Genomic DNA, 15,490 nt, shown 5'->3' on the forward strand with positions numbered 1-15,490 from the left:
AGGGAAAGAGGTGGATGGGGTGGCGGAGGGAGGGTTAGTGGAGGGGGGTAGCGGGGAAGAGAGGAAAGGGGAGGGGAGAAAATGTCTTGGTATTGATCGGTAACTAGCAGACTCACCCGCCGTTGCCAGGTGGGTGAGCTGTGTGAGGGGGGTGGGTAATGGTGCCGCCCAGCCCGCCCACCTGTGTCACGCGAGTCCCCCATCCACCCACCTTTCCCCTTGCTCACCTCAACACCGCCCACCGTCCACCCACCGCACACCCTGTCCGCCCGTTGCCTGAAAATATGAAGCTGCTATCGGCTATTACGTTCAGGCATGTTGCAGGAGAGAGAGAGAGAGAGAGAGAGAGAGAGAGAACTCCCTATAAACTTGCCCGCACCATAATGAGATTTCCTGTGCTAACTTTCCCTATTTTTCTTCTCCTTTTTCTCCCTCGATATTCCTACTTTATTCACTGACTGATGTGGGAATGAAGCATCCCTCGTCTCATCTCCTCACCAGGCATCCATCCATCCTTCCTCGGGCCAGCATCTTCTCCTTTACTCTGCAGTTAGCGTTTCACTCTTCCTCTCTTTCTCTCCGACCTTTAAAACTCCTCATTTCATCTTGACCCGCCGCTCCTGCTTCTTATTTATCATGTTCGCTGCTGTTAACGTCTCCCCAGCCTCGGTTCTTCCCCTTCCGCATCCTCCTGCAGTGATCTTTCCCGTACTCCTCCTCCTCCCCCTCCTCCTCCTCCTCCTTCTACTCATCGGCCTGCTCCTCTTCCTCTTCTGCATGTGCTGACGCTCCTGACAATTTTTTTTCTTTCCTCCTCCTCCTCCTCCTCCTCCTCCTCCTATTTCTTCCCTCTCTCCTCCTCTCCCGCCCCGTCCTCTTCTTTGCTCCCTTCTCCACCTTTGCCTACGCTTTCGTCTCTCGTCCTCGCCTCCGTCCTCGTGCTCCTCCTCCTCCTCCTTTTCCTCCCTCCTCTAGTTCTCGTCCTCGTCCTCTACTCCTCCTCCATTTCCCTCCTCAACTTCACCTGCTTCAGCCTCTTGCCGGCAAAGGAGAGCGAGCCTTTCCGGCCGATGCTAGAGCAGGCACCACGATCTTTTCCCGGCCTGTGTGCTCCTCGGAAGACCCAGACAGGCCGGGCGAGGGAGAGGAAGGGAAGGAAGGGAGAGAGAGGAAGGGAGGGAGAGGAAGGGAGGGAAGCAGGGAGTCGGTAAAGCCAGTGTCGGGGATCAGTTCGAATCCTCCAGGGTCACTTAGGGATCAAGGAAGCCTTCTGGAGTGCCCACTGTTCCGGCAATCTCCTGTGGCCCGGTGGATAGGAATGCTCAAGATGGAGTCGAGAAGAGAGGAGAGAAAAGGTGTTGAGGAAGGTAGGGAGAGAGAGAGAGAGAGAGAGAGAGAGAGTATATGTAATTTTCTTTCTCGCTTTTCTGCGTCATTTATTTATTCTTTCATTGCTGTGCATGTTCATTTTCCTCTTTTTGTGTCTGACTGGTGGAGGTCAGTATTTCTGCTCTTATATCTGCGTCATGCACACTCTCTCTCTCTCTCTCTCTCTCTCTCTCTCTCTCTCTCTCTCTCTCTCTCTCTCTCTCTCTCTCTCTCTCTCTCTCTCTCTCGTTCTCTCTCTCTCTCTCTCTCTCTCTCTCTCTCTCTCTCTCTCTCTCTCTCTCTCTCTCTCTCTCTCTCTCTCACACACACATATAAGCACTGCCCACACCTTACATAAATTCAAATATAGTCTGAAAGAGTTTTTACTTAATCGAAACTGAAACAACTCATGAATCACTAATTATCTCAATGCAATAACCTATGTACTTTTTTATGTATTTGGATGTAAGAATAACCATATCTGGTGGAAATAAACTTATTATTATTATTATTATTATTATTACTCTCTCTCTCTCTCTCTCTCTCTCTCTCTCTCTCTCTCTCTCTCTCTCTCTCTCTCTCTCTCTCTCTCTCTCTCTCTCTCTCTCTCTCTCTCTCTCTCTAACCCTTGACTTTACTGCGTTCCCCCTTATTCTTTGATCTGTTTCTTCCTTACTTTCTTCCGTCCATGCTCTCTTCCCTGTCCCTCTTATTCTTTGATCTGTTTCTTCCTTACTTTCTTCCGTCCATGCTCTCTTCCCTGTCCCTCTTATTCTTTGATCTGTTTCTTCCTTACTTTCTTCCGTCCATGCTCTCTTCCCTGTCCCTCTTATTCTTTGATCTGTTTCTTCCTTACTTTCTTCCGTCCATGCTCTCTTCCCTGTCCCTCTTATTCTTTGATCTGTTTCTTCCTTACTTTCTTCCGTCCATGCTCTCTTCCCTGTCCCTCTTATTCTTTGATCTGTTCCTTCCTTACTTTCTTCCGTCCATGCTCTCTTCCCTACTTCTTGCCTTACATATATAGGTTCTTGCTTTCCCTCCACACTGTGTTTATAAGAATGTTTGTCTTCTCTTGTTGCACTAGTTTCCGAGCACCAAGGAAACATTTATTCTCTCCCCATATAACAACCTTTCCCCTTTCACCTCTGCGTGCTCTTTCTCCTCCTACATCTTCCTCCCAGTCTCTCTCTCTTTCTCTTCCCCCCAGTCTCCCTTTCTCTTCCCCCTCTTTCTCTCAGTGTTTCTCTTCGTCCTCTTCCTTCATCTTCCCACTCTCTCTCTTCCTTCTTTTATTCCTCCCAGTCTCTCTTCCCTCACCTCTATATTCCTCCTAATCTCTCACTTCCTTCTCCATATTCCTCTCAATCTCTCTTTCTCTTCCTCTATCTTCCTCCCAGTCCCTTTCTCTCCTCTCCTCCATCTTCCTCTCAATCTCTCTTCCTCTTCTGTCATTCTCCTCCCATTCTCTTCCCCCTCTTCTTCCTCCACCTCTTACCAAATCTTTCCCTTGAACTACTAATCAGCGCCGCTTCAGAAGAGAACGAAAGGGAAGGGAGAAAGAAGACAGGTGACGCTGGGAAAAAAGGAGAGGAGAAACGAAAGTACCAAGAACGTGCCGTTTTTTTCTGTTGATGTTGTTGTTGTTGTTGCAGCTGAGCGGAAAATAATGTACTTATCCCGGTACTTTGAAAGATGATGTTACTGAGTATATTTAGAGCGTAAGTACGTTACCAGTAATGTTTATGAATTTTCTGCTTCACGGTTTATCTCGGTAAACTGTCGGGCATTGGAGAGTGTCTTACCTCGGTCCGTTGATCTCGAACTGTTTCGAGAATAATCACGGACATGGTCCCACAGGCGCCTGCACGCACGCACGCACACACACACACACACACACACACACACACACACACACACACACACACACACACACACACACACACACACAGCACCTTGAGGCGTGACGCGGCAGGTGTGGGGTTGAGAGTGACGTCAAGGAGGAAGTGGAGGTCGAGGTGTAAGGAAAGAAGGGAACGGATGGCAGAGATAACAGAAGGGAGGGAGAGAACACAAAGAATGACAGGGAGTTTAGTGAGAGAAGAAATGAATGTAAGCGGACTGTGAAGGAAGAAAAGAGAGGAGAAAGCTGGCAGGGGGCAAGAGAAAAGGAAAAGATGGGAGGAAATAAAAAAAGTATAGGAAGAAGAAGGATTAGGAGAAGAAAGGTGGGAGGAAATGAAAGGAAGGAACGAATAGATAGTTGGGAAAAAGAGAGAATTTGAGAAGAAAGGTGGAAGGGAGTAACAAAGGAAAGAAGAGAATAAATGTGTGGGAAAGAAATAGTAGGAAAGTAGTGAAGAAGAATTTGAGAATAGAAGGGTGGCAGGGATTAAGAAAGAAAGGAAAAGATTTGATGGGAGTGAAGGAAAAAGTTAGAAAAGAAGCAAGTTAATGAGAAAGAGAGAAGGAAGAAAAATGAAGTGGGTGGCAGGGAGATAAGGAAGGAAGTGAAAGGCAGGTAGAAAGAAGGGAAGAAGAGTGCATATCTCAAAGAGGAACGAAAATAAAGAAGGGACTGAATGGCAAGGAGTGAATGGATGACAAGGAAAAATGGAAGAAAAGAGTAGACGAGTTAATAAAAGGAAAAGAGATGAAGAAACAGAGAGAGGATGTAAGAAAGGCATTGTATTCATGCTAGGGTTTCGAGGGGATTAGACAGTCAGCGCGTGAATAATTGGCAATAAAAAGTTCAACAAAAACTCTTCCTTACGATGTCGCTTCCAGGAACGAGTCGGAGAATTCACATAAACGTTTACTTTTTATAACTCCTGCGATGCATTCACTGTTCCCTTAAGTCTGAGCCTCAATGTTTGTCTTCCCGAGTCCCGTTGCATTAATGTGTGCGTGTCAGCGGCCACTATCCTGCTGCGGGTCACTGCGGCGGCGGCGGGGCTGTGTGGGGAGGCAAGTATTCTCAGCGCCAAGTTTTGCTCACGGAACAGGAAGTCCAATAGTACCAAGCACGGAACTCGTCATGGATTCCTAATGGTGTACTGTGCGTGTTTTCTGTTTATGTATCATGTTAACCTATGGCTGCAGCGCCAAGAAAACTAACAGGAGCTTGTACTGTGATCCTGGGAGCGACACCACCGGAAATCAGTGTACCTTCGCATCTAGCACTGAACTGATCCTTTTCCTCTCCTGTCTGCGTCTCGTCATCAGGCCACGACGCGCAACCTGAGAGTAGAATGTGAGCCAACAAGAGTCCCTCCTTCTTGCTCCTCCTCCTCCCTACCCCTTCCTCTGTCTTTCCTTCCTCCTTCCCCACTCGTCACCTCTCCATGGCAGCGTTCAGGCTCTTCTCCATAACCCTTCTCTCTTCTCTTCTTCCCTCTCCTTCTTTCTCTTCTCTCCTCTGACTCCTCTTGTTTTTCCTCCTTTTCTTTTCCGTTCTTTTCCTTCTGCAGTGTTTCTTAGGGCGTTTGCGTCTGTTTTTGTTAGTGTGTTTGTTTGTTTGTTTGATTGTACCCAACTTTGCCCTCTGCAACCCTTGTCGTCTTCGTCGTCGTAATCGGCTTTCTCGCCATCTTAATTCTGCTTTTACCCCACCTCTTTCCTCCTCGTCCTTGTCCTCTCATTCTCCTCCTCGTTGTCGTCTTTCTCAAACTAATTTCTTTATTCTACCTCTTACAGTTTTCGCCCTCATCAATTCATCACTGAAGATTTTTATCCTTCTCAGAGTGCTCTTCGTCGCTACTTCACCTCGCTGCTCCAGCAACTATCTCGTCCAGTCGTCCCTCACTCCCCTTCACCTCGCCGTTCCGACCACTATATTGCCCAGTCGTCTCTCACTTGCTCTTCGTCCTCTCGCCAACCCCTTTTGTGCGTCATTGCCAAGTCTTTCTGTCCCTCATCTCCCTTCCCGGCCATCCAGTAACCTGCAGTAACTTCTCCAGGGTCTCAAAATACCTCATGTACCCTTCGGAGGCTTACACACTTCCCTGCTTTTCTGTAGGCCATTTAGACGTCCAAGAAATTACATCCCAGTCTATCCTTTCACGCGGTCACACCCTCCGCCGCCCCCTTCGCCCCCTGTCCCTCTCTCTCCGCACTCTTCTTACTCCAGCCTCCTCCGTGTCTAATATTATTCCTCCTCCCTCTCCTCATCGACTTCCTCTTCCTCTTCTTCTTCTCCCCATCCTCCTCTTTCTCCTCTTAGTTTCCTTTCCCCTACTTAGTTTTCCTCCTATGTGTCTTCTTGTGTTTTCTGATTTCCTTTCCGTTCTAACTTTTCCTCCTTAGTTTCCGGTTCCTAATAGTATTCAGCTTTTCCCCTCCTCTTCTCTCCTTCTCCCTCCTCCTCTCCTCCCCTTTCCTACCCTGTCATTTTCTTTCTTGTTCTCTCGTCTCTCCTTTCCTTTACGCTCTTCTCCTCTCCTCGCCTCTCCTGCTCTCTCATTTTCTTTCTTATTTTCTCACTTCCTCTCCTTTTTCTCCTTTCCTCCTCTCCTCTTTTACCATCTCATTTTCTTTCTTCTTCTCTCATTTTCTTTCCTCTCTTCTTTTTTCCTTCTCTCCTCTTCTCTCTCATTTTCTTTCCTGCCATCTCCTTTCCACTCCTCTCACATCCTGTTTAATTTCCCTTTCCTTCCTTTCCCTTCTTTGCTTTTCCTTTCCCTTCTCTTCCTTTCCTTTCCCTTCCCTTCCTTTCCCTTCCCTTCCTTTCCTTTCCCTGCCTTTCCTTTCCTTTCCGTTTCCTTCCCTTCCTTTCCCTTCTCTTCTTATCTTTTCCCTTCCCTTCCTTTCATTTCACTTTTCTTCCTTTTCTTTACTTTCCCTTCCTTTCCTTTCCCTTCCCTTCCTTTCCTTTCCTTTCCCTGCCTTTCCTTTCCTTTCCGTTTCCTTCCCTTCCTTTCCCTTCCCTTCCCTTCCTTTCCTTTCCCTTCCTTTCCTTTCCTTTCCGTTTCCTTCCCTTCCTTTCCCTTCTCTTCTTATCTTTTCCCGTCCTGTCTTTTCACTTTTCTTCCTTTTCTTTACTTTCCCTTCCTTTCCTTTCCTTACCCTTCCCTTCCTTTCCCTTCCCTTCCTTTCCTTTCCCTGCCTTTCCTTTCCTTTCCGTTTCCTTCCCTTCCTTTCCCTTCTCTTCTTATCTTTTCCCTTCCCTTCCTTTCCTTTCACTTCCCTTCCTTTCCCTTCCATTCCATTCCTTTCCCTTCCTTTCCTTTCCTTTCCGTTTCCTTCCCTTCCTTTCCCTTCTCTTCTTATCTTTTCCCTTCCCTTCCTTTCTTTTCACTTTTCTTCCTTTTCTTTACTTTCCCTTCCTTTCCTTTCCTTACCCTTCCCTTCCTTTCCCTTCCCTTCCTTTCCTTTCCCTGCCTTTCCTTTCCTTTCCGTTTCCTTCCCTTCCTTTCCCTTCTCTTCTTATCTTTTCCCTTCCCTTCCTTTCCTTACCCTTCCCTTCCTTTCCCTTCCCTTCCTTTCCTTTCCCTTCCTTTCCTTTCCTTTCCGTTTCCTTCCCTTCCTTTCCCTTCTCTTCTTATCTTTTCCCTTCCCTTCCTTTCTTTTCACTTTTCTTCCTTTTCTTTACTTTCCCTTCCTTTCCTTTCCTTTCCTTTCCCTTCCCTTCCTTTCCTTTCCCTTCCTTTCCTTTCCCTTCCTTTCCTTTCTTTTCCGTTCCTTCCTTCCTTCCTTTCCTTCTCTTCTTATCTTTTCCCTTCCCTTCCTTTCATTTCACTTTTCTTCCTTTTCTTTACTTTCCCTTCCTTTCCTTTCCCTTCCCTTCCTTTCCTTTCCCTGCCTTTCCTTTCCTTTCCGTTTCCTTCCCTTCCTTTCCCTTCTCTTCTTATCTTTTCCCTTCCCTTCCTTTCATTTCACTTTTCTTCCTTTTCTTTACTTTCCCTTCCTTTCCTTTCCTTTCCTTTCCCTTCCCTTCCTTTCCCTTCCCTTCCTTTCCTTTCCCTTCCTTTCCTTTCCTTTCCGTTTCCTTCCCTTCCTTTCCCTTCTCTTCTTATCTTTTCCCTTCCCTTCCTTTCATTTCACTTTTCTTCCTTTTCTTTACTTTCCCTTCCTTTCCTTTCCATTCCTTACCCTTCCCTTCCTTTCCCTTCCCTTCCTTTCATTTCACTTTTCCTTTTCTTTACTTTCCCTTCCTTTCCTTTCCTTTCCGTTTCCTTCCCTTCCTTTCCCTTCTCTTCTTATCTTTTCCCTTCCCTTCCTTTCCTTTCACTTCTCTTCCTTTTCTTTACTTTCTCTTCCTTTCCTTTCCTTTTTATTCTCTATCCTTCCTTTCCCTTCACTTCCTTTGCCTTCCCTTCTCTTCCATTACTTTCCCTTCCCTTCCTTTCCTTTCCCTTCTCTGCCCTTCCTTTCCCTTCCCTTCCTTTCCCTACCCATCTCTTCCTTTCCTTTACTTTCCCTTCCCTTCCCTTCCCTTCCCTTCCCTTTCCTTACCTTTCTTTCCTTCTTTCCCTTTCTCTTCCCTGACCAACTTCCTCTGGCGTTCTTCCTTTCCCTTCCATACATTTTCTCCCCTTTCTTTCCCTTCCCTTCCCTTACCTTCCCTTCCCTTCCCTTTCCTTACCTTTCCTTCTTTCCCTTTCTCTTCCCTGACCAACTTCCTCTGGCGTTCTTCCTTTCCTTCCATACATTTTCTCCTTTCTTTCCTTCCTTCCTTCCTTCCTTCCTTCCTTCCTTCCCTTCCCTTTCCTTACCTTTCTTTCCTTCTTTCCCTTTCTCTTCCCTGACCAACTTCCTCTGGCGTTCTTCCTTTCCTTCCATACATTTTCTCCCCTTTCTTTCCTTCCCTCCTTCCTTCCTTCCCTTCCCTTTCCTTACCTTTCTTTCCTTCTTTCCCTTTCTCTTCCCTGACCAACTTCCTCTGGCGTTGTTCCTTTCCCTTCCCATACATTTTTCTCCCCCTCCCTTCCCTTCCCTTCCCTTCCCTTCCCTTTCCTTACCTTTCTTTCCTTCTTTACCTTTCTCTTCCCTTACCAACATACACTGGCGTTCTTCCTTTCCTTCCCATACATTTTCTCCCCTCCTTCCCTTCCTTCCTTCCCTTCCTTCCTTCCCTTCCTTTCCTTACCTTTCTTTCCTTTTACCCTTTCTCTTCCCCAACTTCCTCTGGCGTTCTTCCTTTCCCTTCCCATACATTTTCTCCTTTCTTTCCCTTCCCTTCCTTCCTTCCTTCCTTTCCTTACCTTTCTTTCCTTCTTTCCCTTTCTCTTCCCTGACCAACTTTCTCTGGCGTTCTTCCTTTCCCTTCCCATACATTTTTCTCCCCTTCCCTTCCCTTCCCTTCCTTCCTTCCTTCCTTCCTTCCTTTCCTTACCGTTCTTTCCTTCTTTCCCTTTCTCTTCCCTGACCAACTTTCTCTGGCGTTCTTCCTTTCCCTTCCCATACATTTTTCTCCCCTTTCTTTCCCTTCCCTTCCCTTCCCTTCCCTTCCCTTCCCTTTCCTTACCTTTCTTTCCTTCTTTCCCTTTCTCTTCCCTGACCAACTTTCTCTGGCGTTCTTCCTTTCCCTTCCCATACATTTTTCTCCCCTTCCCTTCCCTTCCCTTCCCTTCCCTTCCCTTCCCTTTCCTTACCTTTCTTTCCTTCTTTCCCTTTCTCTTCCCTGACCAACTTTCTCTGGCGTTCTTCCTTTCCCTTCCCATACATTTTTCTCCCCTTCCCTTCCCTTCCCTTCCCTTCCCTTCCCTTTACTTTCCTTTCCTTACCTTTCTTTCCTTCTTTTCCTTTCTCTTCCCTGACCAACTTCCTCTGTCGTTCTTCCTTTTCCTTTCCATACCTTTTCCTTCCCATACCTTTTTCTCCCCTTCCCTTCCCTTCCTTTCCCTTCCCTTCCTTTCCCTTCTCTTCCCTTCCCTTCCCTTCCCTTCCCTTCCCTTTCTTTCCTTCTTTCCATTTGTCTTCCATGACCAACTTCCTCCGGCGTTTTTCCTTTCCCTTCCCATACTTTTGTCTTCCCTTTACTTCCCTTCTCTTCCCTTCCTTCCCTTTCCTTCATCTGCCCTTCCCCTCCTTCACCTCCCGTCCCCTCCATATTGCATAGCTTTTGTTGGTTATAAAGAAAATTGCACGAGATCTTTACGCCTGTACTACCTCAAGCTTTTTATGATGTCCCTCTTGCTTCACTTTTTATCCCTCTCTTTCCTTCCCCTGCTTCCTTGCCTTCCTTGACTCTTTCTCCTTCACTTCCTTGCCCTACTTCACCTCCTATTTATTCTGCTCAGTATTGTGGATTAAGTACGTGAAGGTAATTAATTAAGACCGTGTTCAAAGTTCTCCCTTACCTAAGAGATGCTATTACTACCTTTCTTTCCCCTTACCTTACCTTACCCTACCTTACGTTATCTTCCCTTCACTTTCATTCCCTTCCCTTCCCTTCCCTTCACAACTTTCCCTTAACTTATTCTACCTTACCTTACGTTATCTTCCCTTCCCTTCCCTTCCCTTCCCTTCACAACTTTCCCTTAACCTACCCTACCTTACCCTACGTTATCTTCCCTTCCCTTCCCTTCCATTCCCTTCCCTTCCCTAGCTTCCCTTCACAACTTTCCCTTAACTTACCCTACCTTACCTTACGTTATCTTCCCTTCCCTTCCCTTCCCTTCCCTTCCCTAGCTTCCCTTCACAACTTTCCCTTAACTTACCCTACCTTACCTTACGTTATCTTCCCTTCCCTTCCCTTCCCTTCCCTTCCCTTCCCTTCCCTAGCTTCCCTTCACAACTTTCCCTTAACCTACCCTACCTTACCTTACGTTATCTTCCCTTCCCTTCCCTTCCCTGGCTTCCCTTCTCTTCCCTTCCCTTCCTTCCTTCCTTCCCTTCCTTCCTTCCTAGCTTCCTTCGTTCCTTCCTTCTAGCTTCCTTCCTTCCTTCCCTTCTCTTCCTTCCTTCCCTTCCTTAGCTTCCCTTCCTTCCTTCCTTCCTTCCTTCCTTCCTTCCCTAGCTTCCTTCCTTCCCTTCCTTCCTTCCTTCCTTCCTTCCCTAGCTTCCTTCCTTCCCTTCCTTCCCTAGCTTCCTTCCTTCCTTCCCTTCCCTTCCTTCCTAGCTTCCCTTCCTTCCTTCCTTCCTTCCTTCCTTCCTAGCTTCCTTCCCTTCCTTCCTTCCTTCCCTTCCCTAGCTTCCTTCCTTCCTTCCTTCCTTCCTTCCCTAGCTTCCCTTCCTTCCTTCCTTCCCTTCTAACTTTCCCTTAACTTCCTACCTTACGTTATCTTCCTTCCTTCCTTCCTTCCTTCCCTTCCTTCCCTAGCTTCCTTCACAACTTTCCTTAACTTACCCTACCTTACCTTACGTTATCTTCCCTTCCCTTCCCTTCCCTTCCCTTCCCTAGCTTCCCTTCACAACTTTCCCTTAACCTACCCTACCTTACCTTACGTTATCTTCCCTTCCCTTCCCTTCCCTTCCCTTCCCTTCACAACTTTCCCTTAACTTACCCTACCTTACCTTACGTTATCTTTCGTCCTTCCTTCCTTCCTTCCTAGCTTCCCTTCTCTTCCCTTCCCTTCCTTCCCTAGCTTCCTTCCTTCCTTCCCTTCCCTTCCTAGCTTCCTTCCTTCCTTCCTTCCTTCCCTAGCTTCCCTTCACTTTCCCTTAACTTACCCTACCTTACCTTACGTTATCTTCCTTTCCCTTCCCTTCACTTCCCTTCCCTTCACAACTTTCCCTTAACTTACCCTACCTTAACCTACGTTATCTTCCTTCCTTCCTTCCTTCCTTCCCTTCCTTCCTTCCCTTCACAGCTTTCCTTAACACCTACCTTACCTTACGTTATCTTCCTTCCTTCCTTCCTTCCCTTCCCTTCCTTCCTTCCTAGCTTCCTTCCCTTCCCTTCCTTCCTTCCCTTCCTTCCTTCCTAGCTTCCTTCCTTCCTTCCTTCCTTCCTTCCTAGCTTCCTTCCTTCCCTTCCTTCCTTCCTTCCCTAGCTTCCTTCCCTTCCTTCCTTCCTTCCTTCCCTAGCTTCCTTCCCTTCCTTCCTTTCCCTTCCTTCCTTCCCTAGCTTCCTTCCTTCCCTAGCTTCCTTCCTTCCTTCCTTCCTTCACAACTTTCCTTAACTTACCCTACCTTACGTTATCTTCCTTCCTTCCTTCCTTCCCTTCCCTAGCTTCCCTTCACAGCTTTCCCTTAACTTACCCTACCTTACCCTACGTTATCTTCCCTTCCTTTCCCTTCCCTTCCCTTCCCTAGCTTCCCTTCACAACTTTCCCTTAACTTACCCTACCTTACCCTACGTTATCTTCCCTTCCCTTCCCTTCCCTTCCCTTCCCTAGCTTCCCTTCACAACTTTCCCTTAACTTACCCTACCTTACCTTACGTTATCTTCCCTTCCCTTCCCTTCCCCGTCGTTAGCTCCCCTTCCCTAGTTTCCCTTACCTTACCTTACCTTAAGTTATCTTCCCTTCCCTTCTCTTCCCTAGCTTCCCTTCCCTTCCCTTCCCTTACCTTTCCTTACCTTACCTTACCCTACGTTTCCTTACTTTTCCTCCTGTCCCTGCTGCATCGCTTTCAATGTGTGTGAGTACGAGAAAGTCTTTACGCCCGTGTCCCAAGCTCTTCTTTACTTAGAAATATCTCTCATCACCAACTTCTGTCGTTTCTTTACCCCCTTTCTTCTCTTTCGTTCCTTTGTTCCCTATTCTTCTCGTGGTCTCTTTTTCTTACTCTCCTCCCTTCCCTTTTCCTTGCCTGCTTAGCTTCCCTTCCCTTCATTTGTAGTTAGTTGCCTTAATTGGAGAAGACTCGCCCCCCCTGCACCCCCTCCCCCCCTTTTGTTACCTCGGCGAGTCCTCCTTAATCCCGCCCAATAACACTCTGTCTCCGCCCCTCTTTCTGCCTTGCCTTACCAGCCGATCTCTTCGCCGCTGTCTCCGCCCCCGCCGCCTCCTCCGTCTCCGTCCCTCTCTCTGCCTTGCCTTCCCTTCCTATCTCTTCTCTTCGCTGCCTGTTTCTGCCCCCCGCCGCCTCCTCCGTCTCCGTCCCTCTCTCTGCCTTGCCTTCCCTTCCTATCTCTTCTCTTCGCTGCCTGTTTCTGCCCCCCGCCGCCTCCTCCGTCTCCGTCCCTCTCTCTGCCTTGCCTTCCCTTCCTATCTCTTCTCTTCGCTGCCTGTTTCTGCCCCCCGCCGCCTCCTCCGTCTCCGCCCCTCTCTGCCTTGCCATCCCTTCCTATCTCTTCTCTTCGCTGCCTGTTTCTGCCCCCGCCGCCTCCTCCGTCTCCGCCCTCTCTCTGCCTTGCCATCCCTCCTATCTCTTCTCTTCGCTGCCTGTTTCTGCCCCCCGCCGCGTCCTCCGTCTCCGCCCTCTCTCTGCCTTGCCATCTCTTCCTATCTCTTCTCTTCGCTGCCTGTTTCTGCCCCCCGCCGCCTCCTCCGTCTCCGTCCCTCTCTCTGCCTTGCCTCCCTTCCTATCTCTTCTCTTCGCTGCCTGTTTCTGCGCCCCGCCGCTTCCTCCGTCTCCGCCCCTCTCTCTGCCTTGCCATCTCTTCCTATCTCTTCTCTTCGCTGCCTGTTTCTGCCCCCCCCCGCCTCCTCCGTCTCCGCCCCTCTCTCTGCCTTGCCATCCCTTCCTATCTCTTCTCTTCGCTGCCTGTTTCTGCCCCCCCCGCCACCTCCGTCTCCGCCCCTCTCTCTCTGCCTTGCCATCTCTTCCTATCTCTTCTCTTCGCTGCCTGTTTCTGCCCCCGCCCTTCCTCCGTCTCCGCCCCTCTCTCTGCCTTGCCATCCCTTCCTATCTCTTCTCTTCGCTGCCTGTTTCTGCCCCCGCCGCCTCCTCCGTCTCCGCCCCTCTCTGCCTTGCCATCCCTTCCTATCTCTTCTCTTCGCTGCCTGTTTCTGCCCCCCGCCTCCTCCGTCTCCGTCCTCTCTCTGCCTTGCCTTCCCTTCCTATCTCTTCTCTTCGCTGCCTGTTTCTGCCCCCCCCCGCCTCCTCCGTCTCCGCCCCTCTCTCTGCCTTGCCATCCCTTCCTATCTCTTCTCTTCGCTGCCTGTTTCTGCCCCCACCGCCTCCTCCGTCTCCGTCCCTCTCTCTGCCTTGCCTTCCCTTCCTATCTCTTCTCTTCGCTGCCTGTTTCTGCCCCCACGCCTCCTCCGTCTCCGCCCTCTCTCTGCCTTGCCATCCCTTCCTATCTCTTCTCTTCGCTGCCTGTTTCTGCCCCCACCGCTTCCTCCGTCTCCGTCCCTCTCTCTGCCTTGCCATCTCTTCCTATCTCTTCTCTTCGCTGCCTGTTTCTGCCCCCCGCCTCCTCCGTCTCCGCCCTCTCTCTGCCTTGCCATCTTCCCTATCTCTTCTCTTCGCTGCCTGTTTCTGCCCCCCGCCTCCTCCGTCTCCGCCCTCTCTCTGCCTTGCCATCCCTTCCTATCTCTTCTCTTCGCTGCCTGTTTCTGCCCCACCGCCTCCTCCGTCTCCGTCCCTCTCTCTGCCTTGCCTTCCTTCCTATCTCTTCTCTTCGCTGCCTGTTTCTGCCCCCGCCGCCTCCTCCGTCTCCGTCCCTCTCTCTGCCTTGCCATCTCTTCCTATCTCTTCTCTTCGCTGCCTGTTTCTGCCCCACCGCCTCCTCCGTCTCCGCCCTCTCTCTGCCTTGCCATCTCTTCCTATCTCTTCTCTTCGCTGCCTGTTTCTGCCCCCCGCCGCCTCCGGCGTCTCCGCCCCTCGCTCTGCCTTGCCATCGCTGCCTATCTATTCACGTCGCTGACTGTGTCTGCCCCCCGCCTCCTCCGTCTCCGCCCTCTCTCTGCCTTGCTATCTCTTCTCTTCGCTGCCTGTTTCTGCCCCCGCCGCCTCCTCCGTCTCCGCCCTCTCTCTCTCTGCCTTCCCTTCCTTCTCTTCTCTTCGCTGCCTGTTTGAGCCCAGAAGCCCCTCCCCCCAGGCGATGTAGGAAGGGCATAGCCGCTCTGTTGCTGGTGATTGGTTGATGGTGATGGGCAGCTAAGCCGATTTGGTTTGGGTGAAACCTATTGGAGAGCGGACACTCAACAGGCCTTCCTTAATTTACTAAAATTTCTTCGTATTCTTTGTAATGCATGAAATACATCAACAAACATTTGCTGTCTACTAACACAAAAAAGTAATGGGTATCCGTAATCGTGGATCAGATATTGGGTGAGGGAATGGACATTTCAAAACAACCTGAGTGAGAGCCGGAGCAGAATAGGTCAGACAGGATCGCCCACCGTCACCAAAGGAAGTCTAATCCCCTTCCCCCTCAGGCCCCTCCTGGGTCAGGCAGGACACGTGAGGCCTCTCTCTCTCTCTCTCTCTCTCTCTCTCTCTCTCTCTCTCTCTCTCTCTCTCTCTCTCTCTCTCTCTCTCTCTCTCTCTCTCTCTCTCTCTCTCTCTCTCTCTCTCTCTCTCTCTCTCTCTGTCTATCTATCTACCTACCAATGTATCTTCTGTCTGTCTGTCTGTTTGTCTCTCTCTACGACCCAGTCTCTCTCTCTGTAATACGACCCGTTAATAGAATGTCTTTGAACACACTAATCACGGGTTGGGTTGTCGTGGCGAGGAATGACAGTGGCGATAATAGTGATTTGTGGTGCGGAGAGAGAGAGAGTGAAATCGCAGGCTGGTGTTGGTTGTATCATTATTGTTATCGGCATCATTAATCAGCACTTGTGTTATTATCGTTATTTATTGTCATTATTACACACACACACACACACACACACACACACACACACACACACACACACACACACACATATCTCCCCCACCCTCCACCCGCAGGACCCCCCCCCCAACAGCCTTCACCCACTTCGGACTAATTAGGATAGGCTTATCAACGCCCCCCCCCAGGAATAAATGAACCCTCCCCTTCCCTGCAGCCTCCACCTCTCCCCTACCCGCCCCTAAGAGTCCCATCACCAACACACTGTAAGAATAATTTGTTTCTTGTATTTTGAGTTTGGATTTTGTTTTTTCTTTCATTGGGATTTTCTCGTATTGTATTTTCATTCTTTCCTCTTATTGGTCCGTTCACGGTTGTTTGCTTGCATGAATCACTCATTATTACTATCATCATTAATTAATAATGACATTTTTAGTACACACACACACACACACACACACACACACACACACACACACACACGCAGCTCATAAAGACAGTGGTCTCGTTGGTGGG

The sequence above is a fragment of the Eriocheir sinensis genome, chromosome 46, assembly GCF_024679095.1.
Source record: "Eriocheir sinensis breed Jianghai 21 chromosome 46, ASM2467909v1, whole genome shotgun sequence".
NCBI lineage: Eukaryota > Metazoa > Arthropoda > Malacostraca > Decapoda > Varunidae > Eriocheir > Eriocheir sinensis.